The following is a 26165-nucleotide window of genomic DNA, read 5'->3' on the forward strand; positions in this document are numbered from 1 at the left end:
GAGGGTCGTCTGCATGACGTATACCGTTGACAATCACTGTTGCGCGACACGTGACACGCAGTCATTCTGAAAATCACGGCCTCCAACAACCTTCTGCACTACTTTTCAACAGACGTCACGGGGCACTGTTCATTGTACAGGTTCTTTCAGAAGTGATGTCACCGAATTCATCGAACGTGTATACAGTAGGCATTAAAACGCACAGATTTGCGCAGGATTTTATTAACCCTTTACATTCGAGGGGCACCTTTTAGTCATTTGATTTGATGCAAATTATAAAATTTGAAATTTTATTATTGGATATAAAATTCACCGAAGAATTCGACATACTTCCTGTAATTTGTATCTCAACTCTCTCGCTTCCACTTGCAAATTTTTATCAAACTTTAATCACGTTAATCGTATTTTCCGAATAATTCTCAGTTCATGTATCTTTTAGAATTTGTATCGATCCCAGGAAGGAGGGAAAAGAAAAGAGAATTATAACGTGGATTACAAAGTACATACTACTCTTAATTTGTTTACACGAACAGCTGGTCCATCGATAAACCGTACAGCTTTCACCTACGTAATTATCTCTCGCGTTCGATAGGGCTGCCCTGGTTTATCATTGCGAGGCACGCATTAATTGTGAGATTATTATTAACTCCGGCTAATTGACAACACCAGATTATATCGGCACGAATTACAATGATTAAGGTGGAAACCGTACTTTCTGTTATTCGTCCTGATAAATATGCCAGTTTATTAGATATATTTGTTGTTGAGAGAAGTTTGTTCCGTTTTTTTTTTATTGGGCTTCATTTTAATTGAATTCCTTGTTATATACTGCATGAATAATAAAAGTAAAGCTTTGTACGTATATATTGTATTAATTTTTTCAATATGCCGTTGCTTATAATATCAATAACTATTTTTACATTTTGCACTGATACACCGTGATTAACAGATAATTATTAAATCTGTTAAATTAATTTAGCATTAAATTTCACGTGATTTTCAGAATGTAGTAAATACGACACCATTTTATTCGAATCCAGAAGTAGTAGGAACGTAATTATTTGAGCACCCTTGTATGAAAATATCAAGCATGTGCCGAAATAGAAGTAAATACGAATAGAAAATTATGTGATCTCAAAGAAAAAACATAAAATAAGCGAACTAGTGCGAATAATTAACTTGCTTTAATATAAATTAAAAAATGTGTATAACTCTGAAAATATTACTTTCTCGATACACGATTACTAAATTTATAAATTTTATAAAAATTCAAAGATCTAGCATCATTGATAACGTATACGTACATAACAATCAGTACCAATTGTTCTCTTCTATTCTTGTATTTACAAAGAAATATTTTATCATTACTTACATTGAAACTTCTATATCTGTACTTTGAACATTTTCGTACGGGCGATATAATTTTATTTCAACTAGTTATACGTAGAGTCGGTTTAATGTAGAATCAAGTCAAGTTATTCTTAGAATCGTGATACATTTTTTAATGAAGAAATTCACGGAGATTTAAACCTTCTGGAAAGGCATGAAAAAATCTGTACGTATGCAACAAGAATATAAAGGAGGAATTAAAGCGCATCCCAATCAACGGGTTGATTTTCGTTAAGAGGTTTATGAAACTCTCACCATAAGGAGACTAATTATAGGAAGGAAGTATCCGTTGGACGTAATTATAGTGTAGGAACACAAACGGACAAGTTATGACCATTATGAGATGGCATCCCGATTGAGATCGTCATTCGCCTGTTATTTACTGTTGGAATGTTAATATAATAATTTATCAATTGTCTTTATCCATTTTTTTCCCTTCGCTGAAAAGTAGTGTTAACAACAAACAAAGCAGATACGATGTAATAAATTCATAGGAAACTAATCAAGTTGGAGATTATTATTTCTCAGTATTAAAGAAGCAGTGATGGTCAAGAATGACGAAAATGGTTTGAATATTTCATGTCATTGTACTTAATGGTGTTTCTTATTGATATATGTAATTGCACTTTTCAGATGGATAAATTATATTTTTATCATTGAAATTACATTCAAAGATTATAAGGAACTTATTTGTTACACATGTAATATTGAATATTGCAGGTCACGAAGGTTTTTTTTATTCAGTATACTGTGTCCTGTTCTCCATTTGTTTGAAATATTCTATGGAGACTACTCTACTACCTACTCAGTCTTACCAATAAAAAATATTGTGTAATAAATATAATAGTACAAAATATTCAAATTATTTCTGTCGTTTCTTCTCTGGCATTATTGAATCAAACATAACTGAATGTGTCTCAACAGCTGCTTTCATATCAGATTAAAAGCACATGAACAATTTGGCACCGTGTGTATTCGTCAACAGCGCAAGCACAAATCTCGACGTTGTAAAGCTGCGCAAATGCCTACTTTTGCAAATGTTTTCCGAGCTCGAAATTGTTCTCACGAATTTCTGGGTCCCGCGGCGGGAATATCAATCAGCCGTCGAACCATACGAACGCATACCTATCGCCCCACAGATTTTTGTACACTCGCAGCGTTCGCGTTTCGAGGAATCGTAAGTCACTCATTGTACAGCTTTCCGATTTTCGTGAAACACACGTAATCGCGTCGCGTGTTCGACGCTGTCGAGTAATAAACTATCGAGAGGATCGGAACGGGGAAACGTGATACATCTTGAAAGAAAATACATGTTGTCCTTTAGAATGCTTGACGTACGAGCTGTTTCATTTACTCTAACACAATGAGACCTTCGTGAAGGTATTCTTCTTTTAGGTAACGATTTTTCATGACATCTTTGCGTGGAGAAATGATTGGTATGCTGTTGCGGTGTGAGTCATGAAATTCTTCAAGAATGAACTCAGATTTTATAATTTTATTGAAAGCTAATTACGATTATATGTTTAAATATATCGTCGTGTTATTAATTAATGCATTAATGATTAATACAAATTTTGTTGTTTAGTGAGATCATATGAAGGAATTAATATTTAAATATTGACTGCATGAATTATCATATTGGATCGTAAAAATTATTTACTGCCTTGTCGAGTGTTATGTTAAAATTGATCGCACTTGATAGATTTGCCCTGCGATTTATTTTTCAACTATGATCGACACAACTACTTTATCATTAATAGTCTACCGAAGAAATAAATAAATAAGTAATACTTAATTTCAATTCACAAACATTGAATTCTATTTATGTTTACTAAATTATGTTTAAAATCTTCACCATGAGTCTCACACCTTATTATAAGGCAAGGTGTCAATCATCGATGGATAACAATTATATTATGATATTACAATTATTATTATATGTTAATACATCAAAAAGATGCACATCGACTCACTATAGTGTATTCATTAAAAAATAGTTAAACAGAAATTAATACAGAAAATTAGCCGAATATAAATTAACCAAAGAAAACAATCTACCTATTACCCACACAATAACAACTCATTCATGAAACTATCATAACCAAATATTTCTACAAAACAATTCCAGTGACATCCAATATAATTTTAAAATAAGTTTTTTTATTCCTCCACCGCAAATCCTTCCAGAATAACGCGGACCGTTACGTTACACGCACGCCATCTTTTTTCTCGCCGACGCGCAGCAACATTGATCCTCAAAAATGATTATTCCCTCTCGCTCACGCTTCCTTGTTCGATCGAAGATAATTCGCATAAAATATCATTCGCATTTTAAAAACTCGTTGGGTTAGGTTACAGAGTACACTGACCGCATTAATATTTATACGAAAGTGTCTGGAAAGACGTCCGATCCTGAAAGCAAAAACCGTTCGCCACGGATCGTGCACGGGGATCGAGAGAATCGTTCGGGGAATAAAAAAGACCAGATGAAAACGGGCGCGAGGGCTCTACGAGACGGAGATATCCATGGTTCTTAGAGGACGGCGCGATTAGCCGGTGATTTTTTGTCGAATCGATAAATCGAAAGCCAAACATCTCAGGGACGTGTCTGTGGGAACAAGCGTTCACCGTATATAACCGTGTTTTCCGCGTCACTCGAGAACCACTTCGTTTAGGTTCGGGCGTCCGGTGCTTCTGCTGCTGCGAACGCTCGGCGGAACCGCCACCGTAACACTTACAGGGTGACAAATGTGAAACTAATTAGAATAGAACTCTATTCGAGTCGCTTAGGAGCCAATGCGGTGAAGTCCCAAAAAAAAATTGAGAAGTTATTCACAATGGCTTCTGAAATTATACAACATATTCAAAAGCTATCAAAAGAAGGTTTTTCTGACATAGAAAAAATAATAACTAAAAAGAATATTACTTATTTCTTTAATAACTAAAAAGAATATTATTTATTCCTTTAAGAACTAAAGAGATAGCGAAACAAAGTTTAAACGGGAAGTATTTTGCCGTTTCACGTCTATAAAATTGCAAAATAAAATTTTTCAATATTTTCAAAATAATATAAATTTTTGAGAAATTTTATTTTACGATTTTAGTAGACGTGAAAGAACAGTATATTTTTGTTCACACATTTTCTTCGCTATTTGCTGTTTTTAAGATAATCCATGGGTAAGAATTTGCATTTTTTAAGGAGATGATTCATCCTTTTCTAGAAGAATTTGGCACGAAAAAATTGCTAGTTATTATGTTTGACTTACTCTACTTACACACAGAGTTTCATAATTTTTTGAATTTCCGGGTTAGATAACTTCCTTTGCAAGACAATACGTGAACACAACGTATCTTCGGTACAATAGATCTGGACGTAATGAGAAACCACAGTAACTTGTTTCATAAATGTTGTCGTGGAGATTGAAATTTTTTCTTTTTAATGGATTATAGTTTTATCCAGTTGAGTCCATAAATGGTAGTCATAGAGGGTTCCATTCTTATTGAAAAGATAGTACAGAAATTTATAATTTGTTTTTCTATAAGAAAAATAATAAAGTTATTTCTGTCATAATCGCTATTCAATAATTATTCAATAATTTAAGCGAATATTTTGGTAAAATTCGAAATCGTGTAAAAAGCTTCGAACATTTATTGAAATTAAATATTACACCATGGCACATGATGCAAATGCAAGGAAAAGTGTGTGTAATTATTAAATACGTATTATAATATAGTTTTCAGTTTTCTAATATGTCACCCTGTAGGTTCGACGACGTAACCTTAACGTTTCTTCTTTGGTGTTCTTCGAGCCGTCACGACTCATTCATTCGTCCTCTCCCAGATTGGTTTGGGTCACCTAAATCATTTTTTAGATGCTTTTTTCTTGACCACAGGAATGATATTATACTAAGACCCAGTCAAGATCGCGGACACGCGGAGAATCGCTAATTTGTAGATTACGAACACGTCTAATTTTACGCTACGTTTCTTTTAATTTGCCGTTTTCCAAAGGGGCAAGAATTTAAATACATTTTTTATTTTTAACCGAAACCCAAACTAAGAGTATTAAATAGAATTTTATATTGTCATCCTTGAAAGTAACTTTTTTAAATTTGTTGGTATATTATTCTATTTTTTCTCATATTTCTCTCAATTATGCTTTTGTCTACACCTGCTCCCTTTTCATTTACTATCTTACCTGCTTATGAAGTGAGTTAACTTGGATTAGTCCATGATGTATTTCTACTCATTATAATTCGAAATTGTCGAACACGATTCTGAAACATAAGAAAGTGAGCAGTTTTCGTATTTTAATTAATATTATGATAACAGAACCATTCGCTGGGAATTAATTTAACACAGCGAAGGAATGCTTTATCCATGAAGAACATTCTCTTTATAACTTTCCAAATTAATCCTAAACAATTGCATATTCATATAATTGCCTTTCGAAAATGAACAGAATATTAAAAATATCTGTAAAAAATTACTATTTATCCAGACTTTATTTTAGAACTATCATACGGTAATATTAAATTCGTATGCTACTTTCTATTTTATCATTCAATAGTTTGAAGCTTACCTTTTAAATTATCGTATAATTAAACATATATCTGATAATTGATAAATAATCATTTTAAATTGATTAACGATAATTAATCACAGCAAAAATTCATAATTCGCAGAATAGTTCTGAAATTATTATATCATTCTGTATATAAGGTTAGAAAAAATGTCGAAGCAACAGATAGTAATGTTAACCACTAATCCGTGCACAGTGTCAGTCACTGTCGCTAATCTTTTCGACGTGATCGTGCGAATCCTTAGAGTAGAAGCCTGAAGGTTGCCATCGAAGTTAACGAGGAGGATTTAATAAAGTCAGTCGTTTGGAACAGTTTATTTATCCTGCGGCGAGATCCTAACATAATTTATTCCGTCGCACGAAATTCCGGGTACATACACGGAACGTTTCAACATACACGGGAAATTATTCTTAACATAACGTGACTGCTTGTGCCATATTCGTCAGCGCGGGCATGGATTTTCCCATCCACAATTTCCTTTAACCATTGACCATGCTATTCTTGGAAGCATAACAGGAAGAGTGTGCGGTAACAAACCGTGAAGACAGTGATTGTGCAAAAGTAAAAGCAAATAATTACTCGCTCACATTCTTGCGACGTGGAGGTTCATTATTGTATAAAATATAAACATAAAAAGCGATTATTAATTTACTGTGTCATATGAAAAAGTAATTTTCTGCGTCGTTTAGTAATCGAAGATACTCGTCATGTTTGAAAATACAATTATGAAACGTGTTTCAATGTTTATTACAAACTTATATAGTAGTTAATAATCAGTAGTAGTACGACTTAATTACTCTTGCATTTCATGGAATAATTTTATGCAGAAAGAACTTTGTACAAAATTATATGGAGTATTACGGAATATTAATTACTGAAGATACGAAAGTAGAAGGGTAATTATTGATAGAAGAATAATGTTTGATTTGAAACCAAAAGAATTGAGTAATATTTATGATTGTAAAATTTTGTTTAAAATCTTCACGAGTCTGACAGGTCGTTACAAGGCAAGGGGTTAAACTACACGAAGTCTTAACACTATGAAGAATCATGCTGAAGGTGACAATACAAATTTGTTACAGAACATTAGAAACTGTTTGAAAAAGTACCACACTTTAAAATATTATAAAACTTAAATCTTATTATAATAATAATAAATAAAATAAACATAAAACGTTGAATTCTACCGCTATAAATTACATCAATTCATCTCTCTAAGAATAACCACAAATTTACACCCAACAACATTGAAAATAAATCGAGTGCAAAGGGTTAAGTCCATAATTTTCAAAATCTGAATGAACGAACATCAACTTTCCTATTGAACAATATAATAAACTGTACAACACATGCCCGAAAAGCTAGTGTTAACAGTCCAGAGGCCGAAATGACGTGAAGAAATTGATTTTTTCGACTCGCAGTCCAGACAACCTCCTTAATCGTCGTACGGTATCGCCGTAATAACAGAACCCTCGAAAAAACAGTCCGAATCCCTCGTCACAAAAGCGTCCATTCAACGTATTCGTCCCGTCCGCAGGACGAGTTAAAACGACACTCGATTCGAACGGTTCCACGAAAACGTACCGGGCCCTCGTCGCTGGTACAAAGCGATAAATCATTCAGCAGGTTTAAACGAAACGAACCGCTTGTAATTCATGGAACATCGAAATAGTCGTTACTCGCGCCGCGGCGGCTGGTATACGTGTAACAATTGCGTAAAAGGAGACGTAGAGCAGTGGTTCTTAACCGGCGTTCCGCGAACTTACGCCGGATGTTAGAAATGCAATACACTCTTTATTCGACCCACTTTTTTCCTCGCCATTATCCGATCTGTCATCTGTGATTTTCAGCTGAAGGTACGTTCGCGCAAACTTTTGCTGGTGATTTTATAACGATTCCGGTGTTCCGCCATTTTGAACGTCTTGAATTTTAGGGGTGGACGACTCGATACTGCGTCAAATCTATGATAATTTCGTTAAGTGTTCACTAGTGTATAATATGAAACGAAGGTGTTGGAATTCGAAGAAAGACTTTTAGTGAACTACGAAGTTATTTAATTATACTGAGATATATATTATTTTAAAATTATTAGTCTCGACTCACATTGGAATCAAGAAATATAAATTAAGGATTTGTAGATAAAAATGAAATTATATGTATATTATTATATTACTTTTTCAACGAGTAAATTTTTATATATCCTTGCTGTTTGTGGAATTAATAAATCCGTTGTTTTTTAATAAGTCTTCTAATAAGTCGTCTTATTAGAAAACAACGAATTCATCGATTCCACAAACACCAAAGATACATAGCAAAAATTTCTCAAGTACCATGGTGTCTAACATTAATGCAACCCACTGTAGCTTCATATGCTGCAAGTTTCGTATATTGTCACGCGTCTACCATGGTGGCCATGGGGTTTCCAAATTTCCGAAGAACAATTACAGTAACAAAGTTGAGTTTAATAAATATATTTAGTAATATAAGCCGCTAATGGTGCGATATAACTACTATGATACTAAATCATTAATAATTATTTTCATTTGCTTTTATTATTAAACAATAAGTATTATCACGCAAAACGCTAGAAATTCTCGTGGCAGTCAACGCGTCAAAGAATTAACATCCGCTCGGTAGATAAAGCGTTAAAAACCACTGTCTCCGACGCACAATTACAGCAACAAAATTGAGTTTAATAAATATATTTAGTAATATAAGCCACATAATAGTGCGATATAACTACTGTGATACTAAATCATTACTAATTACTTTCACTAACATTTGCTTTTATTATTCCAATAAGTATTATCACACAAAACGCTAGAAATTCCCGTGTCAAGGAATCATCGTACGCAAAGAATTAACATCCGCTCGGTAGATAAAGCGTCAAAAACCACTGTTTCCGACGCACGTGAAGAAGAAAACGATGACGAAGAAGAAGCACAACAACAAGAGAACGAAGGAGAAGAAGCAGAAGACAAAGAAGAAAAGTGACCGCGTAACGACGATAAGAAAAGGACGACCGGGACACGGCGAGCCACGGCGAAAGCGGAAGAGAACGGTCACGGGGATCGAGCGGAGGGTCGAGAGGCGAAAGGAAAGGCGAGGCACGAGCTGCTGGAACGTGGACAATACCACCGGCGGGGTTCTATGGGAACCCGCGGTGTGAAGGCATGTGTTGTTTTCTCGAGGTCGTTGGAGGACGTGTCGCGGCTCGCATCGTCAATTTGCCTGACAAAAGGAAATCGCCGGGCGGCGGACAGGATGCGTGACCAACCGGATTCCCCCGCGATGCGTGCGCGCACGCACGGAATCCACGCGCGGCCCAGCCTGCGCCTGGGCGTCATCGGGCTCTTTTGATCCGACCCAGTCCCGATTCTAATCCTTTAAGCCCCCTGCACACGTTCACCCTTTGCGGGCCGAAGTACTCCGCGTTGTTCACGAGAAGAGCCCCGAGACGGTACACGGGTAAACATCCTTCAGGGATTTTGTTTGTGGTTTTGGTTGATCGAGTGTGACGTATCGACCAATAGCGAATTAGTATCGGAAATGAGGAGGATGGAAGCTGACCAATGAGACTCGTATCTGTTTTAGGACTCTTCTCGTGAACGCGGAGTAGGTGCACTCGGTCAACAATTTACGCGACGCATTTTTATGCGTCTCTTTTTTACGCGTAAATTAGAACACGATATACATATTACAGTTTTAAATACTTATTTTCAAAAGCTTTTCAATCCCTGGTTATAGAGAACCAAAATGAAGCCATAACTGATTATACATATGTAAAACTATATAAAACTATACAAAACAATACAAAACTCTATAAAACTATATAAAACTGTATGACACTATATAAAACTATACAAAACAATACTAAACTATATAAAACTGCATAAAGCAATGTGAAAAGATGAAATAGAATATAAAACAATATAAAACCACATGAAACTACATAAAGCAATGGAAACTATATAAAACTACATAAAACTGTATAAAACTATACAAAACTATATATATCAGTTCTAAGCTATGCCGATTTCGGTTTCGCTTTCGATTCTTCAGAACAAACGTTACATCAAATGGAGAACCGAAGTACAGAACCAAAATGCAGAACCGAAAAATGACATTTCTAGAACCGATGTAATATTGATTCCAAAGAACTGAAACCAATATACCTATGTAATAACAGTTACGACTTTATTTCGGTTTTGTACAACCGTTTCATGCAGAACCGATATGTAACAGTTTCAAACAGTAATTTTCAGAACCTTTTTAATTTCTGTGCATGCATCGCAACATGTTTCAACGTGTGTAGGATGCTTTAAAGTGGTCCCTCGCGTTCAGACGAAATCCTCGAACCGAGTCGATGAACGGTGACTCGACATCGTGATAGGATTACTCGTCGAGCTCGACTTCTCCGTGCGGTTGCTTTGATATCTGCGCCGATAACTTTTCTTTGATATGTTCATTTTTATTTCTTTCTCTTTGTCGGTCCAACTTAGAAAGAGGAACTAATCTGTGCTCTTTTTCCTGTTCGCTTTCTCTTTTACTCGTTTTGTTCTTGGCCCTTCGCGCACCGAAGTTCTTGGTTTTTCATTTTTGAATCTGTATCGACGTTACTTAATTCTTCTGTGTTCTTTCGGTCTTTTTGAACCCGATCACGTTGCCTTTTTCTCGGCAACACTGCGTTTGTTTAGTCTTTTTTGAGTTAGTCACGGTATCATTTTATCTAGAAACTTTTCGAATTTGAAAAGAATTTGAAAAATTTTCTTACAGAAAGTGCTGTAAGAAAATTGTTACTAGTCTACGTGTTAGCGCTTTGTTAATTTGTTTCAAAGCATTTTAGCAACAATCACTCTTATGCGTAATATAATTATAAGATTTCAAATAATCAAAAATAGGTGATACATATAATTCTTAAAGTGATTCTCATCGAATCTAAATCATTGGTAAAAATTGTATCAACCTACATGCCCGGTGCTTTGAAGTATAAAAAAAAAATGTTCAATCAAGCAAATTTGAATTTACCATTAGTCATCGAAACAATTTAGTCGAGTAACCAATTGTGAACAACGGTAAATGTAATGAATATGATCTGGAATAAATATTATATGCGGTATTCTGCGACAGTTTATTATGAAAATATCTCGTTCTTGAAAGTTATTTTTCATGCGGCTTTGAGGTAAAATCATTTTTTAAAATGAAACAAGTTTGCGTTGTTTATGTTGCACCTGTCATGCAATTTTTGCGATGATTACAAGTAGAAAGTCAAAGCCCAGTAGATTGGTTTGAAATAAAATTGTTTTGAAAGTTTATGTTTATCGAAAGAAGCGCGGTCCTCGAGGTTCACTTATGCATAATAAACGTTTTACATAAATCCCAAAATGTCTCGCATTCAATGTACCGTTTTACATTGTAATATCACATATATATTGAAGCTATCACGAAGCGCGCATATTAAGTTTCCACAGATTTTATCGGACCATCATACCAGAAGCAAGTGTTATACGTGCTTGAACCGCCATCACGCTCCATTACGGTGCACTTCGAATAATTAATCGTCCATTACTGAATATAAAAACGGTTTTTGTATTATACATATCAGGAAGTTGTTGCAAAAGTTTGTGTATATTTATAGATCATTATTATTCATATGATTTTTACTTTATTCGTGGGAACAGATTTTTCTTACGAATATATGATCCGTAATGAACATGTCGGCTGGTTGACAATAATATGACGTGAAATGTATAATTCACTTTACTGTAACTGTAAAAAGCGATTTGTTATCTTTTTCGTTCCGTTTTTCTTTCTTTCTTTATTTGTTAGTTAGCTATTCGATATTTAAAAGTTATGTACATCGAAAGCAGACAATATTCATATTTAATTTAACGTAATAATTTTATAACTGTTTGTAACTGCTTAAATAAATATCTTCTTTTTATTCGTTTAATCCTTTATTGTGCCATTAAATGGTTGGACCACATTTGACTTGCAATTTCTGGAAACGATAATTAAATCATAAAACGCTTCTTAATTTATTGCACACCTCTAATTAAATGCTTCATTATTTTACTTTTATGAGTATAAGAAAAAAGATTTACATTACTGAACCTGGCTTTTCTTATCAGTATATCGAAAATCGTTAAAAGTTAATTTTTAATCAAACATTTAACGATATTTTATGCAACAAAGTGTTGAACGTTGCAATAAGCATTCAGTTGCATTCACAAAATTGAACGTTTGTTCCTATTTTTAATTTTCACGGTAGTTCGTACTCTGCTGTGGTATACCTACAAGGCAGTTGAAGTATTCACCTGAAACTTTAAAGAAAGTTAATGACGGCGTAATAGTTACTTATTACTACATAATAACATACGAAAGTTGCGAGCTATTTTGGGTTATTTTTGCCTCTACCCAGAAACCTCGCGCATACGTGCAAGTAAAACCTTTATATGGAACAGCAACGAATATGGTGTAATACTGTAGTCAATAAATTCTTTTCAAAATAGGTACTGTTAGATAACGACATTGAATTTATTTTATGACCTAACTGGTTGCACTGATAAATACGTTATTATTTTCATACAAATGTCTTTCGTTAATGATTTGGCAACATAGGTTGAATTCAAAATTTATGTTAGAAAAAAAGATTCAAAATTAGAACACAAGTACAGTTTACTGCAACTGAACGTGTCTAATATTTTATAACTAATATTTTCATATTGTTAATCATTGTTAATATTTTCACTTTACCAGAAATATAAAATACACAATATTAGTGAAGCAAATAAAGATCGTTTAAATAATTCTATATTTTAGAATATCCGAATAATTTGAATTCATAGTTTCCATTTACATTACACGACTACATTAAGAGTTAACAGATAGATTATTTCATTTGAATTTTGAATTCTCTTACTAAACAAATTATTTTATTACAATTTTACAGAAATTAGTTCCGAACCAAAGATTGGAAGCAAGAACATACTAGACATTGAGCGAGTAGTTCGGATGCAACTAACAATAAGCAAAGAAACACGCAGATAAGAAAAATAAAGGAGCAAGGTAAGAAAGATACACGACTTCCAAAAATATTTATATTCGCAGTTTAATGATACATTACTGAAATTGTGCAGTAATTACATACGAGCATAATTATAAATTGGGTGCCACTTTCAAAAATATTATTTAGTAAATTGATTTACAAGTTCGTATAAAGTTTTAGTTGTACCTCCGCTAGTGTTGCGTAAATTTTGATTTGACAAGGAAATATGTATATCGAAGAATTTCACGATTATTACGTATATAGCTGTATGAAAATTAAACGTTTAGTAAAACTGTTCAAGCATAGCCTGCGGTTTAAAGAGAAACTTCGCCCGAGCGAGCGCCAGCTCACACTTACGGTAAAACGGTGATTATCTTGAACACCGATCAACGAACCAATCCGATTATCGAAATATCGGTTAACGAAACGTTCGAGTATACAATGTTTTCTAACAAATAAGGAAGAGAAATTGCATCTCGTTTATGCTTTCGCTCTCTATGTATCTGCATTCTTGGTTACATGCTGCATGACATTTATCAATCAAGTCCTATTACCAACTTTACGCTGCTTACATCGAAATGTTAGCGAAATGAATGCATGTTTTGTTGCTAAGAGAATGTATAGAATAATGAATTAAAATATAGTGAAACTGTAACTGAATTGGTTTTTGAATGTACAAAATTTCGGACTACGGAAAATTGTATTTATTAAAAAATTCAGTAAATATAGTAAAAAGATTATGACATTTAAAGATAGCAAATTAATTCCGTAATAATGATAGACTGCAAAAGGAAGTGGAAAAAAAAATAAAGGAGGTAAAAGTGATTATAAAAAACAAAAGGAAAGAAAATGTAAAGGATGAAAGAAAGGAAAGATTTCGAGAAATAATTCTAAAACATAGGAGGAGGATTAAAAAAGAATACAGGCACAAAATTGCTAACTTCTTATTCAAACATTTTATTCTCGTTTAATATCGATGTTCACAATATATGTTTCGGTAGGTATTTATCAAACGAACCACCTTTGTTTCGATCATTTTAGTCAGGTTAGTATTCATTTAATATTACAACACATTCTTAATATTTCATTATCATCATTATTATTACTATCATTAAGCCCCGATATCTCAGAATAAATCATTTCAACGGAAACGGACGCTCGATCATTCGATTACCAGGTATCGAAACGAATTCGAACAATGAAGATCGCACTGTATGCACAACGTATGCAAATACAACCCGAAACCGAATATTTCCAGCCGGCAGGCGAGGCACAGCCGCGCACCTTCTTATTACGGGATGTTTCCCTTTTCCTCGATCGTGGGTCATAAATCATATATCGAAATTGCAGTGAAACACCGAGACAAAATAAGCCGTGCACACTCGCTACCGAGCCGCAACTCGCTAAGTATTTGGAATTCACGTTACGATCAATAAATATGCCCGGCGTTCCTTTGGGCCGTGTGCACAGGGCCCGCTCCCACCTTCTTTTATCGGGCCCCCATTATTTTCGGAAGCGAGAACGCCCGATTCAGATAACAGACTCGGCCAGATTCTTGCGCCGACTAAATTAAGTCTTCGCGGACGGGAAAGTAGTGATACGTTAATGGGAATTCTTTTTAACGATTACAAGGAGCCCGGGGACCGTTAACCCTTTCACTGCGAGCGACGTGTATATACGACCTGGAAAATCGCCGGGTGGACACGAATTACAGGGTTTCTGAAAACGATTTACATTTTGTTAGGTGCCTCCCTCGAGAAGGGGGAGGTCTGTTGTCGCGCTGATAGCTTCTGCATAACGGGTACGCAATTTGTAGTACTCCAATACGCACCTGGTAATTGCTCACTCATCCTCGCGAGCGCACGCTCCGCCGTGCTTACGGTGACTCGGAAATTCGCGTGTTATCGACGTGTACACTCTCGGCCGAAAGTCATAGAACGCTCGTTTGATTTCTGAAGATTAAATTAGTATAGGTGTTTCATCTGTTAACTGTTAATTTAATTTGAGAATTCTCTGGTAATGTTCGCGTGTGAAGGATTACATGTTTATTTGAAAAAATAAGGAATTCACTGTTGAAAGAGTTAGTATCATTTCGAGCTTTAAAATGATGTGTGTACTGGTCAAACGCAGGATAAATGCACTTAAGGTATATTTTAATGAAAAACGAAAGCGAAACAAAGAATTACATGTTTATTTGGAAAAATAAGAAATTCATCGTTGAAAAAAGTAGTATCATTTTGATTTTAAGAATTAGAATTTCCTAATCATTTGTAGGTAGTGGAAAGTTAAAATATGTCCAACATCACAGTTACGACTATAGAACATGCTACAAGAAGAATGGAAAAAAATCAATGCAAACACATATACACAAACTAATTAATATAATATTAAAATTAGTGAAAACGATGGGTGATATATATATGGGGATATATACATAAAAAGAATATTCAATTAATACCAATGATTTTTATAATTTTTCAATAAGTTACGTTAATTACAATCATTACTTTACACATGGTTCGTTGTATATAAAATATTAAAAAAAGATTTCGTAAAATTGTATCAATTGTAAGTGCCCTATACCACAAGACTGGACTGTATTACATAATAATTATATCAAATACAAACCTTCATTTACGTTAGAACTACTCAGAAATAAAACGAAAAGTTTCTCAACGTAACGAAACGAAAAAAGCAAAAATAATATTCCACTAATAACCAATTAAAACAAAGAAACAATCCAACATGCAACAGCCAGGTATCGCAAGGCCTGACCTACAACTAAAACCTTCGCAAATTACAACATACTTCCCCTCGGACATAAAACCGTAACAACCATTCGCAATAACGAACCGCAAAATAAAGGAATCAGAGCCGCGCAAATGAAGATACAAACGAATCTGTAAAAGCCGCGGTACGAATGCCACGCAAAGCAGCGAACTATTTAAGTACCACCGTAGAAATGCAGCAACGCGCGCAGAAGGACACGGAAGAGATAAGCGGAGCCGGTATCTGAGGGTTAGCCGACTCTTCAGGTTAACAACGGGCCCGATCAAACGGGCGTTAAGCAATCCGAGGGAACCGCTGGCGGGTACACAAGAGCGGCACAAGGACGGCACAAGGACAGCACACGAGCAGCACACGAGCAGCACACTTCCCCAGCGCACGCACCTTTCGATCCCTCGCGTCGATGCCCCCGCATCCACCGTACCGATCCCCTGTGTCGAGGAAAAGGAATCCTCCCCCCAGCCCCTCCCCCGTCGCCCGGAGTTTTTAGTCGAAGGCGAACGAGCCCGTGAACAGTGGCCCGATTCAGGGTGGGTAGAGGACACACTTGCAGGGCTTTTCGTTGGCCCGACACTGCGGGGTGGACCGAGTAAAGGACAGACCCTCCTAGCCTCTTCCCAACACGGGAAGACTCCGCTCGCCCGGTTCCCACGGGGAAACGCACCACCTGTGCGTCGGAACGAGGCCGTACAACCCCACGTCGAAGAAAGAACCGGTGGGGACGTGTCATGATTTTCGACCCTAATTTTGGAGATCAGGGACACACGCGCACCCGGTGCGCGCCCCGCGTACGGGGTGTTAAACGATTCGCCGGCTCCCGGCTCCTCTCCGCCGGGGATCCAATTTTACGGTCAACCTGCCGGGAGACTTCGCGCGATTGAGACAATCCGTGGACTACCTGGGGAAGAGGGCACTTAGGGTACTTGGCTTAGCTACCTTCAATTTGGACGGAATCTTTTCGAGACTTGGGGCTGACGTGGTTCGGGTGTTTAGAGTATTTAGATTTCATTGACTTTAACTTAAGATTTTCCACGTGATTTGACACTAGGTTTACGGGCATTTGTTGCAGCTTGTTCTATTGTTCCTAGAATTGATGTTCGTTTAGTTACACCTTGGCATTTGGAACTTTCAGACGGTTTGAATACATATTTGTGTACTATCAATCTGAAATCGACGTAAACGTTTACCAAATAATGTTTGCAAAATTCAGTATATGTCAAATTAGTGTTGACGAACGTAAATGCTACTGAATTCATTCGGATTCAAGTAGTCGTATTGATTAGAGTTGGGAAAGAAATACGGCAAGGGGTTAAAGCGAAGATCTTGGCGAGGATCTAGGTTGCCTAGGGGAAGAATGGGAATGGGTTTCTTCTGCTGCCATTGGGAAATTAAAGCTCGTCTAGCGATTACTGAGTTACTCGGTATCTCTGTGGTTGTTGGTTCTCTGTCCTGCGTTGGCGAGATACTCGGCGGCCATAATTTTAGGTTGGCAACTAAAGTGGCCTAGTGCTGCTTGGCGGATTAGGGTGTCTTTACTGGGAATTAGTCGATAATGGTAGTAGCAGGGATATACCTGTTTGATTCCTTCACTGATTTTTAAGATTAGCAGAACTGTTTTGGATTCTTTCGACTATTCCATTATTTTATAAAGAGTATTTTTTATTGCAACGAATGGATAGAGTATAGTTTCAAGGCTGGGAATTTTGAATATCTATTCTCGTGGTAATCCTAGATGGTGAAAACACAAATAAATTTTTCACGAACAAACGCTGCTGAAAATTCGATCTTACATCTTTTAATTGGAAAAAACCAGGTAGTACACAATTCTGTTGCCAGTGTTAATTTTATAAGGTGATAACAGCTGTTCAGGGATGTATCTAGTTCGAACCTAACCTATACTTCAGGGGAAGTCGGTTATTTCCAAAGCATTTACTTCGACTACCACAAATGACTATCATTTTCACATAAAACTTTCACAGCCAGACCACTACAGTTCATTCGGCCGAGTTTTCAAAACCGTGCATTCCCATGTAAAATAATTATCATCTTCGTGCCTGGCTACCTAAAATACCTCGAAAAATACAAATTTTTATAGAAACGTTACAGCTCGAATACGATACTTCAGCTCAATAAATACCGTATCGCGTTGCGGGCTGCGATTAAACGCGTCCCGGGGCTTCGTTGGTACGAAAAAGGAATCGTTCTCGCGGCGCCAAGAAAGAGAAGAAAATGCAGCCATCAACTCGGTAAAAAGGGGTTGGCTACCTAAGAAATTAGTTTTACGTGTATGAATTCATATTATTTTAATTTATGTTCGGCTGTTGGCCGCTTCGCGACAAGCGGATACACTTTTAATGGGAAACTAAGGGTATAATTAAGACCGGCGACGTTAACCCGTGAAGCGGGAGAGGGGGAGAGAGAGAGAGAAAGAGAGAGAGAGAGAGAGAGAGAGAGAGGGAGAGAGATCAGAGCAAGAAAGTGAAGCCGGCGTCTTCTTTGCAACAAAAAATATGGCACCGCGTGTTCGAGAAAAGAGAAATATATCCTATGGTGTAGAAACGTGTAGTGCCCGCGGCCGGAATGGTCTTCGTTGTTAATTAGTCCCCTCATCGTTTAAGCCCACCGATCACACGAAAAAGAGTCGAACACGAATCCTTAAGCGACAGCGCGCTCCTCTCTATGAACGCCTCGGCCCGAGCCGCCGCTCTCGGAGAACACCGAAGGACAACTTGTTCCGCGTAATCCGGACGCCCTTCTATCCACCGTCGTGTTCAATCTTACAAGAAATATTATCGCGGTCTTATGTGACTAATTTGCAATGAATTAATCTGCCGTGGCATTAAGGAGGCCGGGCACGCTCGTCCCGTGCACGATCACCGCGCACCTGCGTCATTGTGTAGGATGAAGACATATTAATTTTGCTTTTAATAGAACGAATTTACTTTGTTTCTTCGAACACCGTGTTATTCAGTCTGCATAGTAATCATTCCTTTTTGTCGCTTCTTGCGTTATTTTCATTTCTTATATTTGTGTAATTGCTAACGGTATAGTGTACGTATATCGGCTTTAGAAAAAGGTGTAATGATGATGGGTGATGATTATAATTTATTCTTCGTAATATTTGCAGTTTATTTTTTATGAACCCGCGGCGAGTGAAAAATTTCGATTCGTTTGCGATTTGGTTGTTGGAATTTTTATTACGGAAAATATTTATACACAATCGTTGGTGACCGTCCGCGAAATCATTACCTTTACGATTTCGTCGTATTCTAGAATTGAGGTATCGATAGTTTCTTTAATAAATTATATTTTATGTTATTTGTTGGTTATCTTTTATCCGTCAGTAACTGCTGAAAATTGGTATCAATAAATTCTTCGGTAAATTGTGTTTCATGTTATCAATTGTGTTGTATCTGTCATTTGCTGCTGAAATTTTGGGTTTCTCGCAATAATGCATTCACAGGATATAATTAAAGTGTTTCTCCAAAAGATTAAGTCTTACAATAACAATAAATGAAATAAATATAAACCATTGAATTCTATCGCAGTAAATTATCATTCATTTCCCTAAGAATAAACACAAGCTCACCCGACAACGTTCAAAATAAACCGAGTGCAAAGGGTTAAAAGTAATAACATCAAGTAAAAGAGTTTCAGTCGATATGACTATCAATTCCCTAAGAATAAATACAAGCTCACCCGACAACATTCAAAATAAACCGAGCGCGAAGGTTCAACACCGCAGAACTTCGTACGCAACAACGTCGAACACTATTCCGCGTCCATCGAAAAGAGAGAAATGACCGTTACAAGCGGCGACAGAGGGGCGACACGCGGGAGTTAAAAATAAAGTTCAAACACGCATCCCGGTAGGGGACCGTTGTTCGAGTAACCTTTCAAGTCAACATCGACGTTAATTCCAGCCAGTGTACGCGAAGCAGGTGGCTTCGAAGGTGGAACCAGGCCGAGGAACGATGAGACACGATTACCGTGAAATAACGGTATATACGGTAATGGCGAAAAATGCGAACCGCGAAAATTGCACCCCTCCGCGACCTCGGGTCTCTCCATCGCTTTACCGTAAACCGTGCGTTTTTCTCTCTCCTTTTTGCCGTGGTACACGCGGCCAGCCACCTTCGTGAATCGTAGCCGTCACCGTATCGCGGCCTCTGATCCTGACAGCAGGTGTAATATCCCGGCGTGGCTCGTAATTGAGCCAAAGCTAAACAGATCACGCGGTCATTTCGATGTTTATCGAGGCTTGACGGGCCTCGCGTGATGCTCCCGCCGGTCTCCCCTCCCCGCTCCGTTCCATCCCCCGCCCCCCGGGGGGCATTAAATTCCCGGACCGCGTTTTCGGCACTATCGGGCCCCGGGTCCTGTCAGTTCCGTAAAAAATATTCCCGTAATTTTCTTTCCCTTTTCGTCTCTTTCCGCTCGAATTCTTTTTTCTTTTTCCTCTGCCTTTCTTGCAGTAATTTACCGCCGGTCGTCGTGTAGAATCACACTTTACACGCTCCCGTTTCGGGATTCGCGCCGACAATGACCACGTAAGACGAGACGTGACGATACTCATTATTCGAGACGAATTTATAATCGTAAGGTTACTACGCGCTCGGAATATAATTGATGCCCGATACCGGTTGATAAACCTCTACATAGTTTCATTTTTATGGAATCATTACAGGGATCCGCGGTGGGAACGGTCGTTTGGCGAACGTATAAAAGTGGCGACGGACGCTTTTGTTGGTTCCGAGCGATCGGTGCCTTGCAGTTGGCCGATGCATCGTGAATGATGTTCGTGTGCTTTTATGGGAATGCAGTGGGCGGACATTTTGGAACGTTGCACTGTACTTGGGTTGTTAAATCAGTTCGTGACTGAATAGACGTATTACTTAATTAATCATTTACGATTAGTCTTTCGTTGTTGAGCCTTTGCAAAAGTTTTTCACTGTAAATAGTTACCACTTTCTGATGAAGTATGGACAATGTTTTTTATATTTATCGTAGAGAGAAATCATATGTAAAAACAAAAATTCATAAACTGAGCAATTTTATTGTAATATTTTATGAACTAAAAGGTTGAACAGAATTTAATAGCGAATATCAAATTTTACAATTTTGTTACGTCATATCAAGTGGCAAAGTTGAAGAGCTTTTGATAAATGCTTAGAGCTTATAAGTTTATCTATAGTACAATCTTTGTCGATATTATTATTTAATAATCTCTATAATATTAATCTAGCAGTATTTATTACAGCATTAATTTGCTATTAAACTTGGGTAAACATCAAGTTTGAATTAATATGTTCCTGAATTCGTTTTGCACAAAGTTGATTTACATATCAAAATAATTGATTTTACAATCTACATTGATTTATCATTCCTTACTCGTTTCATTCGATACAAATCCACAACATCTTTCTCCTTTGTTTATCACCCGGTGTACAAAGTTTTCACATAAACGTCCCGCGGTTCCCTGGCGACATTTATTAATGAGCTCCATTATATTAACTTCATCTCCAAATGTAACGGTTCCTTAGTGGACACGGGCTAAATAATTGCGAGCAGCTCTCGGGTTTCATATAAGTTTCCTTAAGAGATGCAAATTTTATACGTCATTCATAAGACTATGTTCATAAACGAAATTTAAACGACTACTGGTTCAGGTGCAGATTATGCGTCGTAAATGTACAGAGCATAAGGGCCTGTTATTAACGTTAATTCGATTGCTATTTTCCGTATTAACATAAATACAGAGTCACTGGTTGGAGTCCCTCAAATTTCCTCAAAAATATCGATCCGGAAGGGTTGCTAACTGTACATTTCGCAAAGGAAATTAAACGGTACATTCACGCTGGTAATCTTTGTATGTACGAAGAGCGATTTCTTTTTTTGCTACTTCAGTGTTATACGGATTACCTTTTTCTTCACTAAGGGAAGTCATCGAACCCGGAAATTCAAAGAACTTCCCTTCTACGTATTGCTTTGAAAAACCAAATGAAAAATACATTCAAAATACTTCTAACGATCAATATTACCAACATTATAATATCAGTATTTCATTAATTCAAAAGCACTTCACAAAAGTGTCGAGAACCCAAAAATCGATGTTAATACTAAAACTACCGTTATATTAACTTTTTGACATTTCTCTGTAGAAACTCCAAGAGTGCACTGAGACTTTAATTTACAATTCAGTTCGCGTATCGTTAAATCAATTTCTTCGACAAATTCCCAATGAAACATCCATCTTTTTAATAATCGCAAAAGGAAGAAATCACTTTGACTCGTTCGGTAGTTTTACCGTTAAACTATTATTCCACTCGATTTTCCTCTATTCTAAGATCCTCGATTAATCGAAGCCGTGTTCGAGCCATTCGAAAGCATTCGCCGCAGCGCGTTCGAAAAGCCGCGTCACTTTCTCGTCGACGGAACAAATGGAATCCTATTATTCGATAAAGAAATATTACAAAGTTGATTACTCGTGGCGGTCGTTCGGAGCCGTTCGGATAACGATCGACTCGATTTCGTCGGTAGCGTGCCGGCGGAGGTGTTAACGAACAAGCACGCCATCATGAATCAAACGGACCGTCCCGCGGAGATCTTTCGTTCCTCGCCTTTTTCTCCCCCGTGGCCGACGGTGTTTTTTTCACCGACTTCATTACCGCATTGAATTAATGCTCGGGGAGATACCGGGGCGAAGATCGGTATTCCTGATTTGTTCGCGCGATGAATAATCAGGCATTAAGTCGAACGGATTCCCTCTTCCTACTCGGACCGGCCACGAAAGCGGCGTTTTAATCGACTTTGGGTTAGCGCGGATCCTGCGGGCGCAGCTGCGAAGGCAAAAACCGTGCTCGAAGTGACGAGCTGTAACTTCTTCACGCCCGATGATACCCATTCAATTTGGGACCGTGATACGTTTCAATCCGCGACGAAAGGCTCGGTGGCATCGCGAGTCGCCTCCGTCGGTTTCGATTATGCATAAATATTCATTCGGCTCTCGCGAAACGAATTGAATCGTCCGATCCCCTTCGACGTGCTTCCGATAATTGGGGATTCTCTTTATTTGGAAAGAAGTCCGTCGACATTTTTTACTCGTCGTTCTAGCTCCGTTTTCAGATCCGTGGAATGGTAACGCGTTCGATCTACTGATTGCGCGTTATGAATATATTATGTGGGGAATACTAATAATGTTTGTATTAATAATATTGAATGTTGATGATATTGAATGTTAATACTGTTACATATTAATAATACTACGTAGATATTAACAGTGAAATTACCAGACGGGTCAAATTGACACATTTTAGAATGCTTGGTTTGCAAGTATTTAAATTACAAGGCTTTTGCAAAGAATTGTAAAATAAATTTGTGTTTGTACAGATACAAGGGATGTATCAGGTCTCGAGAAATTTATTGCTCTAATTTCTATACGAATTTAGAAATAAGTCACTCCGATTAGTCGGTAGTTTTAGTGTTAAATAACTTTTGTTGTATATATCTTGCCATATATATAAGAAAATATTTTTTATTATTTTTCTAGCCTTTTTTTAATTACGAATAACGATTTCCTATTTTCTCTTGTGCAAAATTAAAAAAATATCTTTGGCGTTCAAGAGATTAAAGGGCATTAACACGTTCGCCACCAGCGTTAGTTTCACTAGCAATCTTCATACTGTCAATCTTCAATCTCAATTACAATATTTCATTAAATGCAACAAATCGTGTTTTTAGAATGCAAAGAAAAGTATCGCGTCAACTTGTTAGAACTTACACAATACTCATGGCACTGAAGCTTTTACTGGGGAATGATCGAATGAGACAAACTCAACTATACCACTTTTGAATTTGATTTTATCGGAACACACGGAAAATAAAGACGCAAGTGTATTCGGTAATGTTCTTCGATCAGTCGAATAAAGTCTTCATCGGGCAGAGAGATTGACTTCCGCGGGGCTTCCCTCGATTTTCGAATTAATTATCGGAAACATCGGCCGCCCAATTTGGACGTCGTCGAATTCACCGCGCCGCGGCGGCGAACTACGAAAAACTTTCACCTCGCCAGATTGAGTGGTAAAGCCGATTAAGTTTACGTAACGTGGGCACACGAAGGAATGGCGGGACCTAGTTGCACGAGACCAATTAATCACGGACAGGGAAGGCCTTTTTTAAATTGACGTAACACGCGTGCGTACAATCTGCCAGCAGCAATCTGTTTGGCTTACGTAAAGCTTAGGGTCCATTACGTTCCAAGTACAGAAGAACCTTGATTATGTGAACGAATCGAGTCACAAATAACCGAATTCCTCCGGTACGGTGTAACTCCGTTTGGTCGAATGGAATTTTCATAGGTAAGGTGACTGTACCAGTAACTAACTATGCAGGTAAGGTTATGAGAATATTTATAAAAATAAAGATACAAAAAAAAATGAAAATGAAAATGAAAATGAAGTTAAAGATGCAGATAAAGGTAGAAATAAATATACGTAATTATTTATATTAGAAACTCCTCGCCAATTTTAATGATCTTGCGATATTTTGTTAGAAATTTAATCTTCTAACAATTAAAAGTTTAAAACTTTGGCACTTTACACGTTTTGCCACGATTAACTTAAATGACTTTAAAATATATTGCCAAGGGCATTATTTTAAACAACTTTCCTCTATACATATAACTACCGTTTGATCCTAGCTTCCAAGCTATTTTCAAAAATATGTTCAATATTACATCATTTATTAAAATTGTTTCGCATAATGTATGGAAGTTAGTCATATATCACTTTGTAATTGCCAATAATCGTATGATTCGAAAGATTTTCGTAATTGTAAAATAATATCAGTAGGGAGGCGCTTCATTAATCGGTGTTCCGATAGTCAAATTTCCCATTAATCGATGTTTCAATAATTTGTCGCGTTGATCTGTGTCCCGATACTTGTTCTGCTGTAACCCAACAATGTAGTAGGTGGAGTTCAGCTGTTCACACGAAATTCATTAAGCCTTTACACGGTCTTCGATCGTATCGTCTGTTAATATTTCACCACGGAATCGAATTGACTTACATTTTCACTTTTGAAACCGGTTTTTCATTACTAATTTGCTTTTAAATAGCTTTCGGGTAGAATAAGTTTCAGAAAATTTGTCATTTCACTATTTTCAAGATAAAGTAACATTGAGAAATGCTATAAATTCATTACAATGTTGTATTTACACGAAGGAAGTTGCAATAATTAAGTTTTCACCAGTTTTGTGCGTTTCATTGATATTGAATTTCATTCAATTCGAATGATTCATAATGTCACATAAATATATAAATAACTACTAACTCATATATATGCATTATTTATATATAATATGTATATGACACAGACTAACTTGATAGGTTCATTACGTGGCAATTTTTAATAGTATTAAATAGGTCTGAGTAGGATGAACACTGTTACGTGAATAATTTATACCGATAACGATAAGAACTCGTCCTCGTTTAGAATTCACGACTTAAATTATAATTGACATTAAATTGAATTTAATTAAATTATCATTGAAATTGATATTATTCAGAACGAATTTCCTTAAAAATATTTGATTATATATTCTGATATATGACAAAATCGTTTACATTTAAGGGATGAAAGCAGCCCTGAAGGTTAAAGGTTAAAGCTACATCCGTAGAAGTATTCAGAAAGTGCAGGGGAAAATTCGTTCTTTAACATATACTTCTAAATGAAAAATCTCAATTATATGAAGAATTTACAAAGAAATAATTCGCTTAACACTTTGACTGACACGTCACTCGAATTCGAGTGACACCTTTTGCATAACCTTAAAATTAATTTTCCTAGTGAAGTATCGAACGAACAAAATTTTAACAAAATAAATGGCGCCGTAACGGTGCCTATAGAGTGGGTTAGTACATAAATAAAATATCTTATAGTTCAAAAAATTGCAAAATAAACGATTGAATTGAAGCGTTAGCTCATTTTACCTTAGTATTGTTTATTCATTTTCTTCACTACGAAAGAAATAAAATTTCATTTAATTCCAATGTTTACGAATGTCGCTATAAAAATACAAATTCCCCGAAAGTTCTATTAAACAAACTACATTTCGCCCAACGCCGTCGAACAAGAAACAAAGCCGCAATCGAGGCGTCGAAGTTCGTCCAAACAAAAGCCTCGGCAAGATGTTCACCAAGAACCGGGATACTGTGACAAAATTAGTTCGGATAACCGGAGTTCGTGTAACCGGAGCTGCGCAGTGGAAAGGACACCCGATAAAGAAGACCGGAAATAAGAATCTCTGCGTAGCATCTGTTACGCAAACACGGCCACCGGTGGATTAATCGTATCGGCGT

At 36.7% G+C, this 26165-nt stretch overlaps 1 protein-coding gene across 3 annotated transcripts in view; it reads left to right on the plus strand.

Annotated features, from left to right (window-relative positions):
• The window catches only part of LOC116428980 (tubulin monoglutamylase TTLL4), a 262924-nt gene that overhangs the window by 210554 nt on the left and 26205 nt on the right, over nt 1–26165 (plus strand). For all 3 annotated transcript variants that reach the window (XM_031981286.2, XM_076373811.1, XM_031981287.2), the window contains one exon: nt 12925–13040. The gene's annotated coding sequence lies outside the window, so the exon portion shown is untranslated. The remainder of the gene's footprint in view (nt 1–12924; nt 13041–26165) is intronic.

The sequence above is a fragment of the Nomia melanderi genome, chromosome 14, assembly GCF_051020985.1.
Source record: "Nomia melanderi isolate GNS246 chromosome 14, iyNomMela1, whole genome shotgun sequence".
Lineage (NCBI taxonomy): Eukaryota > Metazoa > Arthropoda > Insecta > Hymenoptera > Halictidae > Nomia > Nomia melanderi.